Source organism: Trachurus japonicus, chromosome 24 (genome assembly GCF_045865225.1).
Source record: "Trachurus japonicus isolate A0001 chromosome 24, Traja_1.0".
NCBI lineage: Eukaryota > Metazoa > Chordata > Actinopteri > Carangiformes > Carangidae > Trachurus > Trachurus japonicus.
In genome coordinates this window covers 14,020,862-14,031,683 of record NC_140930.1, presented here as the reverse complement: position 1 = coordinate 14,031,683, position 10,822 = coordinate 14,020,862, and the positions used below count along the sequence as shown (strand labels likewise).

The window sequence follows — 10,822 nt, the reverse complement described above, 5'->3', positions numbered from 1 at the left end:
GTTAAAATATTTTGAGAGAATACAGTTTTTACTGGCATGAAACATATAGCAGTGTGCATGTATCGATAGCTGACCGCTCAACTTTAATTTGTGCATCAAATATCTTTCTCAATCAACTTTATTTTTGCACTGACAAGCTCATATATTGTGTGGCTGACTGTAGTCCTGGAGCAAAAATATCTCTCATGGCCTTGAAAATCCTCCAAGCTTCATGAATCTGACAGAACCAAAGGAATAAAAAAAGCTAAAATATGTTGTGTTTTCTTAAGTGTTATTTTTTTATTTAGCAGCCTTATCCTGTCATTTTCTCTCAAAATAAAAATATCAGTTACATTGATGTCAAATCTGAACACATGCAGAAGAGGCTATATCTTCGAGTGTGTCTATAACAGCCTCCCTGACCTTGCTGTTAAACCGTGTGTCTGCGTTATATTGAGTTGAGAGGGTAATACTCTGTGTGCCTCCTCTACTTAAGATGAAGGGCAAAGGGTGAAACGGGTTGCCAGTTCTCGCCACAGTTTCCTCTCTTAAACAGCTCTGATGCTGCAATAACACAAACGTGCCAAAAAACAAAAAAAAAGATACCAAAGGATAAAAAGACACTTTCAAATTGTCCAGACCTTTTTTTGCATTTTCAGCCCTGGTGTCACAAGCCCGAATCTCAATAACATTTCAGGGTTGTGTCATGTATGCGTTGTATTATAAGTGACAAGTATAATCTCTTGGAGACAGATAGGCAGGGAGAGAAAGACAGACAATGAGCAGAACTCATCATGAATTAGAGAGAAAAGAAAGAAGAGACCCATTGGCCCTTTTTAAACCACAGGTATGATTTACAGAGCAGGGTTGGTCGCCTGCGTAAAATTAATAATAGGAAATGCAAGGGTAGTCCAGTGACTTGTCCAAGATATACTTTCCCTGGCTCTCCAGACCCCTGGAAAACCTGGGTGGCCTGCAACCGGGCTTCCTCTGGTTTCTGATGTTAATGTCATTGCTTTTGCTGGTATGACAGGAGCTTCACCACAAAACGTGGTTTGGGTCAGACAAAAAGGGACAAGCTGTGATAGCAGGATACAGCTCCATATTGCAGCAACAACAAAAAAAAGAGAAAAAGGAGAAATTCACGCTGCATTTATCGCTGTATTTTTGTCCCACGGTGGGGATCGTTGCCACAGAGAAGGAAGGAATGAGGAGGAGGATGAAATTTTTCAAATCCGATTGTTTTTAAGTACTTCACTTTTCCAGAAATCAGAAACCACACGGTGCATTATGGTTAGTGGATGTTTTGAATTACTTCAGCTACTTAATGGTTCCTCCTTACCCAGCCCACAGAATTGTTTCATAGTGGTTTTAAAACTTTGCTTAAGTCATTGAGTTGGATATTGAGTAATCTGCTCTCTAAACCTACCCTTCACATTGAAGTACGTAGGCTGTTCACTTCATTTTAAGGCTACAACATTTTTAATGTGACATAACTTTGAAGGCAAAAATACATGTCACTGTTATTAGGTTAAAATCCCACAAATAAAAAAGGGTAAAGAAAGGCCTGTTTTTAGCTTTGTAAAAATTTAGTTTTCCATGTTTTTAACCACAATGTTACAAAAGAGGTCCAGCCTCAAAAAAGGGGTATTTCATTTTCACTGAAATGAACACGTGAAACTCAGAGTACATAGCTTATATATACATATATTTTACAAGGGCCATAAATAAGTTTAAATTAAGCTCTGAATGTTTTGCTCCGGTTACAAAAAGCGCAGTGAGTGCTTAAAAACCGAGGCTGTCAGAGTATGTAAGTGAGAACAGGCTGCTGGTGTTGGGCTCTGTGTTAACCCCGCTCAAGTTGGCACCATTTAGAGAATCCCCTGTTTTCTGAAATAACAGAGGATCTAAGGCCCATTACTCTATATACAGAGTATTGTAAAGAGGTAAGTGGAGGCGGGTGGAACATTTTGTAAATCTTGTGTCACCAAAACCGCCGCAAGCAGGATGAATGCGTTCACTTCGCCAACAGGATATCCCTTTAGACTTGCTCACTGCATCGGTAATGAGGATAACAGAGGGGGCATTATTTTTGCTCAACAGCTCGGGAAGGTGATAAAGGGCTCCCAGATCCTCTCACAGGGGGTGTAGCGGTACACACACATCCATTTGCACTGACGCAACATTTCATCTCCCCAACTACAAGGGGGTTCTCTGCCTTTAACCCTTAAAACGAGGCCATGCGCAACCTGGCTGAGGTCAGGAGGAAAAGATTTCTAAACACACAGCTGCATACACACATCCCACATCCTTATAAAAATGTCTTCAATAACATCACTTGGCAAAAGGCAGAGGTGTTGGTGGAGAGTTTTAAAAAGTTATGAATATTAAATGTGTCTGCATTTTCCATTTGCTCTGATGCTCTCTTGTAACAGCTCATTTTTTCCTGTTTATAGAGAATAAAGTGCAGTGATTATGAATCACATGAACTATTTAGTCAGTGCAGTAAAACCTGATAACTTTCAATGATTTCCAAGACAGCTTTAATGGTTGTGTGGTGTTAAAGAACAGTACATGGTCCCTCCATGTGCTCATGTTGTTTATATGCTGTCCAAGAATTATTTTCACAGCTTTATTAAACTATGAAGGCATGGTAAAACACTCAGGCTATAAATGCTGTGGTATGATGCATTTGGTTCATGCTATTTGTCCCTGGACAAATAGACTTTAAATAAATAAAATGAGCTCTGGCAGAGTTTAATTCAGAGTCAGGTTTAAACTAAATAAAATAAAACAGAGGGTAGCTCAGTTGATTTAAAAAAAGGAAGAGGTCTTATACAGCTTGTAGCCTACAGTCCAGCTGTAACTGCTTCCATCATAAAATAAAGTAAAACACAAACAATCACAGGTGTAATTTTTATTTATTTATTTTTGTTATAAATCGGCAGGTTTACAGAGACTGTGCTGTCCTCCATTTGAAACAAATCCAAATTGCAGCTATTTACATTACATTTTTATAAACCACCAGGCGCACAGTGGACAGCCCCAGAGAGAGTGACCAAAATGCGGAGAAGCTGATTGGCCGAGGACCGCACGTGGGAGAGGCGCACAGGTGCAAACAGGTGTGTGAGATGCTGCTGCTCCGTCAACCGTGATTACCTGTGCTGCCGGGATCCTAGAGGAGGAAGAAGAAGTGATTACCTGTGTGACAACAGACAAAATAGCGCCAATAGGCTCGTTTACTGGCTGTGTGGAGTTAGGCTACTTGTGCCCGAGCATCGTTAGCAGGGAAGCTAATGCTAAAGCAGGATGGACTTCCGCCAGACGTTTCCATGGTGAAGGAGAGGCGAGTACAAACTACTGACATGACTTGTAGTAGTAGTAGTTTTGTGTTTAGTTAGTAACGATTTCATTGTTATGTTGCGTTGTTAATCAACTGATACACAGTTTCAAAATGCTCTGTCACAAGTGAACAGCCCTACATTCATTAAATAAGACGGTGTATTTATCAGCAAATTGCACTTACGCTTATAGGCTAATGAGATAAATTAGCCTATTCGACTGTGATTGTATCTTAGCTTAGCAGCATCGTACTGTTGGCTAGCTGTTGCTAGTTGCTAGCTCAGTTATTACTGTAGTTACTTGTAATCTGGAGTAGAAGTATAAAGCACTGAAAAAAGAAAGAATAAGTAACGTTAGGCTATAAAACACTTTAGTAGCCTTAGCCTACTTAAAAAAAACAAAAAAAAAACAACAACAACTTGTGTACCACACGTGACTGTTAAATGACAATATTACGTGACTGTGTGACTAGCATCTTGGCTAGTTTAAAATGTAGTGGAGTAACTATAACGATAAAGCACTTAATAGTACAACTCGTTAACCTATATACCACACTGATGCTCAAATCTTTCTTTTTTTAAATGACAATATTAGACTGAGTGGCATCTTAGCTAGTACAGGCTAGTTGGTGCCAGCATAGCATGGATGTAGTCGCTTGTCAAATTATGGAGTAGTGATTTATCACAATCACAATTACCTAACTTGCAAACCACAGTTTTAGAATACTATGTCATAAGTTAAAGTTTGGTTTTGTAGTTAATTATTGTTTTGTTTACATAATTGATTAAGATCAGTGGAGTTTCATGTGTGCTTGCTATGGGTTTTAAGTGTTACTTTTAGATGTGGTGTTATTGAAAGCATTATCAGTGAAGGTTAGTACAATGTTGTCTCGCATATAACATGTTTTTAGTAGTGGTAAGACCTTGGTGGTACTGTATAATGGTGTGTAATGTTTTTTTTTTTCTTCCTCCCTTGATGTGTTACAACGTTTTAGTTTTATCTTTTAACAAGGGACTGACTTGCAAGGAGGAATGCCTCAAATTCATTTTGGCATATAATTGTGGTTTTAATAAACTGCTAAGATGCTATATTTTTAGAGTAATTGTAGGGTTTTGTATTGTTGTTGTTTTTGAGTAATTCAGAGCAGAGGGAATGAAACCAAATACAGTAGCTGATGTAGTGAGAAAGAGATTTTTTATTTTTCCAACCAATACTTTCTTACCAACTCAATATTTAGAGTAGGAAAAACAAAAGGTCAAATGCAATGTAGCCTATGTTATGTTACTACTGGGGTGGTTGTTTGAAACAGTGAAGATGCTTTTCATAAGATCAACAACAGCAGGAACTGTGCCTCGTTCTGTTGTGGCTGTGAAAGTCTGAACATTTTCAAAATGCCTCAGCACCAGTGACAACAAGACAAACTCTATTGTCTCTTGTACTTGGTGATTAAAATGAATGATTCCTGTTATGACTAGTAGCCCGGTTTTACTTCCCCTCTATCCGCTAACAAGTGCGATTACTTTCACAGTGAGGAGCAGCTCTCTGTCTAGATCAGTGTTGGATGCGTACATCTGCAGGAGCCACACTTGCCCATGTTTTTATTCTTTTTGCTTTATTTTGGCTGCAGGATGCTAATTGAAAGGAGTCATTTCCAATAAGCTTGTAGCAAACTGCTTGTGGAAACTAGGGATATTTTAATTGTCATTTTTTTTATTTTCACAGAACACAACAAATTTAACCCATTTGCATGTTTTTTCTCTGTTTTTCACATGGAATACATCTTACATCCATGCACTCTTGGTCCATGCCATAATGACAAGGAACTATGTGTAATTCTTAACATACAAGTAAACATTTTACATTTGCTCGCCCCGCAGTTTGACATTTGAAATGTAACTCTTTCTTCGTCTGTGCCAATTGTCTGAATCCCTTCGTGTCATGTGTTGGAAATAGATATGCATCACCCTTTGGGATAGGACAAGAGGACAGAGTAGCTTATGTGTTGCATTAGCCTGGCGTGCTAATTGTCCTGTGTGGATGAAATGGAGAAAAAAATGTAGTCTGCAGGTCTCGGGTCATGTTCAGGGTTTGCCGTAGCGGTCATGATCCAAGGCCAAATTCAGGTCTGACTTTTATGCCAGTTCAGAACGCGTATCTGTTTAAATTAAAAGAAAAAAAAAAACAGTATGTATTTACAATAGAACTGGATTCAGGCGTTTATTTTTGTCAAATAAGGAAGTCAGGTCAAGGTTTACACCAGAAACATGCCAACAGGTCCAAAGCATTCGGCAAGAGGTGTTGGATTAATTGCAAATTACCTCATTACCTGCATGACTATTCTACATATGATTCAGTATGTCTGCTGTACATGGCCATCTTTAAATTCATTTTATGGTTTCCCCGTGCAAACAACCGTGTAACTGTACAGGCCGAGTTCATCACACTGAATGTCTTCAGTGAGCACTTAGGCCGGTGCACTCAACATTTTTAAATGACTTAACTGTAGAAACTTCAGTGCTGATTTACTAAAAGTTCAATAATGAGGCCTCTTCATCATTGCCATAACTCACATGACTTGTTGAAGGGAGCTGCTCTCACTCTTCGTGAAGGTGGTAGAACATAACGCTTCCTTTATAGCTCTGAAATCATTTCACAGGCTCTGGTAGAGCTGGCATAATTTTAAAAAGCTTAGGTCTGAGGTAGCCCATTAAAAATACTCATAAACATTAATTTTGCCAGTGGGATGTGAGATTGTGTTACGCTCTTGGCAGAAATGTGTATGAAATATGTGGTTTTGCATTGGCTAAAATAGTTCCCAGCCCTCGCTTCCTTTGAAAAGTGTATAATCTAGACTGTGACTGTTTGTCAACTTGGTCTGAAGAAATTGGACGCAACCCAGTCACCAACCATGTGCCTTGTCATGATGGTGATGGCGGTTGTGTCAACATAAAACCCTGCAAGTCGGAGGGAGGTTACCCATGCAGCCAGTGAAATGTGCTGAATGATTAGTGTAGCACTTTTCACATATACTGTACTAAAGCCAAAAGATAAATAAAACTGCTGTGATGAGGGGTGGAAAGTTACTGAGACTTCTCCAGTACAATGACCTGTTTGAATATGGTTTTCAACCATTATTGTTTTTAGGTTTCAGTTTTTGGGAGGTTTTTTTTATTATTATAATTTTTTTTGTAGAAAATCACAATGAAAATATCCTTTTGTCCCTCACATTAATCTTAGTTCTCAGTTACTTGTAAAAACTAACAGCTTTGTATAAAGTCATACATTTTCCCTTAATCACAATAAACATTTTGACTTCAGTTATCCAACATGAAATGGCCAGATTGAGTAAAACCAAATCAGCTATTGTAACTCAATATAAACACATAAACGTGGCCTTCCCAGACCTCTGAGTCAACACCCACGTCTCTGATTTGTTCTGCCATTCAAATAGGCCTCATTGTTGTGCTTAGGGTGGAGAGACGGTGAACCTATCAGAGCTTTGCAGATAAAAGTAATACCAAGCTTGATTTTAATTGATTTCAAGTATAAGACCATTATTATTTTTACTTTTTTTTTTGCTCTGTTTTAGTATAATTACATCAACGAACAAACCAGACCATTCAAAGGAGAACAGGCAGACTATGCTTTTTATGTAATTTTCTACTGCTCTGCTCACATTTTACAGTTAAATGTCATGAATGGCTTCTTCTCTTCCACTGAAGGCTTAAACCAGTATCTGCTGAAACAAATACAATGAAAATAGATCACTGTAAAGAAGGCAAATTAACATAAGCGAACATCAGGCAGTGTCAACAGAGTCAAGCAGATACGTGGTTTGGATGGGACTCAGAGAGCCCCCAGGCGTGTGCTACCCACTAGCATGATTTTATTCCTCCTTTTTCCTGCTTTGACCCGACTCTCTGTGTCTGTCTATGGTTGAATCATTATTTTGGGGTTTACACCCATCAGCACCAGCCATATCTGTTTATTCATGGCACCAATGTATCATAGTGAATTTGACAATAGGTGGGTTTACATGGACAGTACACAGTACATGGGTTACAGTACACTGGTTGGGTGTTTACATGCGCCGACTAAACAAATGTTTTAAACGTGTACCCAGCCGAGTGAGTGATTGCGTTACTATGGTTACAACAATATTGATTACGGAAGTGCTACAGCTGTGCTAAAAACAAAACAGAAACATGGAAATACATTGTTTGTTGAGTGCAGTCTTTGCTGTTATAATATTTCTCTTTATCAAACAGCAGCGTGACTTATGTCTACTGTTAGAATCAAGCAGCAGGAGAAGGAGAGAGAGCCTTTTGGAGTCAGGAGTGCGTATGCATCATGTTGCTGGCGTAATATTTTAATCATTTAGTACAGTATGTCCAATAGTAAATAGGTTTCTCTTGAAGTCCATCTTGGGGCAGTGGGTTTCTTGCTCGACATTTTCGCTTGAGTGGCAGCCAGGCACGGCTCGTGCGTGCTCAAGTGTGCGTGCGTGAGGACGTCAAGTCCTGAGCATGCGCAGAACGAATGCAGCCAGAAATCAACCCATTTCAAGGTATACATGACAGACAGAACGCTTTAGAAAAGGTTTAAAGGAGTAGTTCAACATTTTGGTAAATTGGTCCATTGCCATAATCCCTATAGTTTTAGGAGTTGGTTCGTTACCTTTAATTGTTGGTGCAAGCTATTTTTAGAACGGCAGAGCAGAGTAGCAAGCTGCTCAGAGCTACGCTACGGAGGCTCATGGGAATTCTTGGTTTCCCTCATCAAACTCATTAAATACACAATCCAACAACTCCACAACGCTCTGGTGGACAAGTTGTGACCTGCACATTCACCACGCTATGAGATAATAACGGAACGTTACCAGACAGAGTTGTTTTCGCGGCAAATGCAGAGACTTCCTTGCTGAAAAACTGCTCCTTAAGGGAACGCGCATCAGCGGTTTTGCATGAATTTACCTCTAAAACAACTCTGTCTCGTAACGTTCCATTATTATCTCATAGCGTGGTGAATGTGCAGGTCACAACTTGTCCACCAGAGCGTTTTGGAGTTGTTGGATTCTGTATTTGATGAGTTTGATGAGGGAAACCAAGAAATCCCATGAGCCTCCGTAGCGTAGCTCTGAGCAGCTTGCGGCTCTGCTCCGCCGTTCTAAAAATAGCTTGCACTGACAATTAAAGGTAACGAACCTACTCCTAAAACTGTAGGGATTATGGCAATGGACCAATTGGAATTTCAATCGGTTTGGGGGTCATTGAGACGGTTTGAGGTGTTTTATATGAAGTATTTCCAATCGGTTTGGTCTCCCACACCTATTTGAAACCGTTTAAAACTGTCCATGTAAACCCACCTAATGACTTGTTTTTAAACGCTGATGTTTCAGCGTTTCGATTCCATTTTGAGGTGCACTTTCATAATGTCAATTTCAGGTGTGGTGACCATGGGGTGAGTGAGGCAGAATGATGTGCGGAGTCAGATATATGAGCAGTGCTGTGGTAAGAGGGGCTTGGCTTCCTGGCACAACACTAGGTACACCCTACTGATGCTCCGCCAGCAGCCCGACCTACACCGGGTCAAATTTATGGGTAGATATTTAGCTTGTCTCTACCACTCTGTAGGGCAGAAAGAATAACATCGGGCCTCCTCACTGGTTGTGCTTTGAGCCTGCTGATATTTCCCCACAGAGGAACCAGGCTGGCTGCACATCACAGGCCTGCTGAGAGTAAACTGAAAATGTCAAAAACACCCCGGCACTCTCATCTTCAAAGTTAGCGTGTGGTCTGAAGCCACATTTTATCATTAGACGTACATGAGACCTGAGTTTTGAACTGGGTTGTCATGGTGACAGCATGGTTATTTCGCTGATCAAGCCAGCAATGATCACAGTGGAAGATGATTTGGATATAAATCTATAGACCAGACATCACCTTTTCATGATTGTTAAAATACTCTCTGACCTTAAAGACTCCAAAAATCATTCACCTTGATCTTTCTTTGTCAATCTTTGGAAGCCTGTAACACTGATGATAATAAAACAGGAAACGGTGACAATGTGTCATTATCAGAATGAGGAAGTAAAGATGCTGCGGTATCAATATAGTTTTCTGGAGAAATTATGAGTTACTAGTCAGTTAAATGACCTTAACAGGGATCCTGTTTTACCACAGACACAGGAAGGGACAGAGTGTTAGGGGAAACATTTCAAAAATAGTGAGACCCATCATTACTGACCTCTTGACATGTTGGGGAGTAAGCTTCCACCATCCACCTCTGTAGCAGACATTTATTTATTTTTATTAAGTATGAAATTACATATAGAATAAAAATGGGGAAGTACCGTTTTTTATTTTCCTGTTACATGAACCTTGGAACACGCTGCCTTCCAGCTGCTCCAGCAGCTCAACCCCAAAAGTAGTTTCACTTCTCACTTCTCTCAAGTTTTTCGTTGTAGTTGCAAAATACCTAGTGAGCGTTGGTATAATCACTCTCTCCTAAACCACTCTGACTGCAGGGCATCAAATCACTGACATGAGGGATCTTACGCAGAGAGTTACAATGTGAATGTACTTACGATAAGTGTAATTACCTGTAAAACCTAAAGGGGAAGCCCTGAATTACCTGGAATATAGTATAGAGTAAAAAAAATTCCTCTTTGTTACGCACTTAAAGCAGCTGCTGTTGTGTTGTTTTCACTTCTTAGATTGAACAATAACCGTGTTGATCTGTGTTTATCTGGAGATTTGCTGCTGATGAGTTTCTGGAGTTGGTGCTTGTTTATTCATTCGCCATGTACAGTAAATTGCCATTCAAACAATTAAGATTGATCCTGCATGTCGTTACTAGTCTTTCCTTTTCTATTACTGTCAAGCACAATGGCTTCTCACAAAATACTTTGGTTAAAAATACTAAATGCAGTTAACATGTTTATAAAAACCTTGAAAAATGATATATGGTTCTGTAAGTCAAGCTAGATTGATTGATTTTTCTTTTTTTCTTTTTTTTTGTCACACCAATACCCAAAATAATATCCACCAATTTGAGGTGTTTTCATGCTGAAGGCCAAGTAGTCCCACCTGCGAAAACACAACAAAAATAGATGGTTCCCTTCCCGTATCTCAAACAATAGTTCTCGATGTATGATGGAAATAGATGCCCAGATAAAAGACAAAAAATAATATAAATTTACGGCCTCACAAACACTTTTTTTTAACAGTTTTGCTTTTCAACATGCTTTTAAATCAGTCAGCATGTGAGGTTAAGTTTAATACATGCTTGGTCACTTGACACCTGACAGCTGTCTCTCAACAATAGATATTGTGTTGCACAACGCTCTGCATTTGCACTTTGGCAACTGTACGTAGAATGACAGATAGATGATTAAGCAGAGTGATCACACACAAGAGCCTCGATTACCCTGCCTCTTCTGGCAAGTGCATGGGTTCAAGATGTATATGTGTGTGAGTGTGTGTGTGTGCAAGCGAGGTTC

The 10,822-nt window shown here is 39.5% G+C and overlaps 1 long non-coding RNA gene across 1 annotated transcript in view; it reads left to right on the top strand.

Moving 5' to 3' along the window:
• The first annotated feature begins 3,268 nt into the window (after positions 1-3,268).
• LOC146961503 (uncharacterized) overlaps positions 3,269-10,822 on the top strand; it is a 61,476-nt gene continuing 53,922 nt past the window's right edge. Inside the window, exon 1 of the long non-coding RNA XR_015035178.1 lies at positions 3,269-3,325. This is a non-coding gene — a long non-coding RNA (uncharacterized LOC146961503). The remainder of the gene's footprint in view (positions 3,326-10,822) is intronic.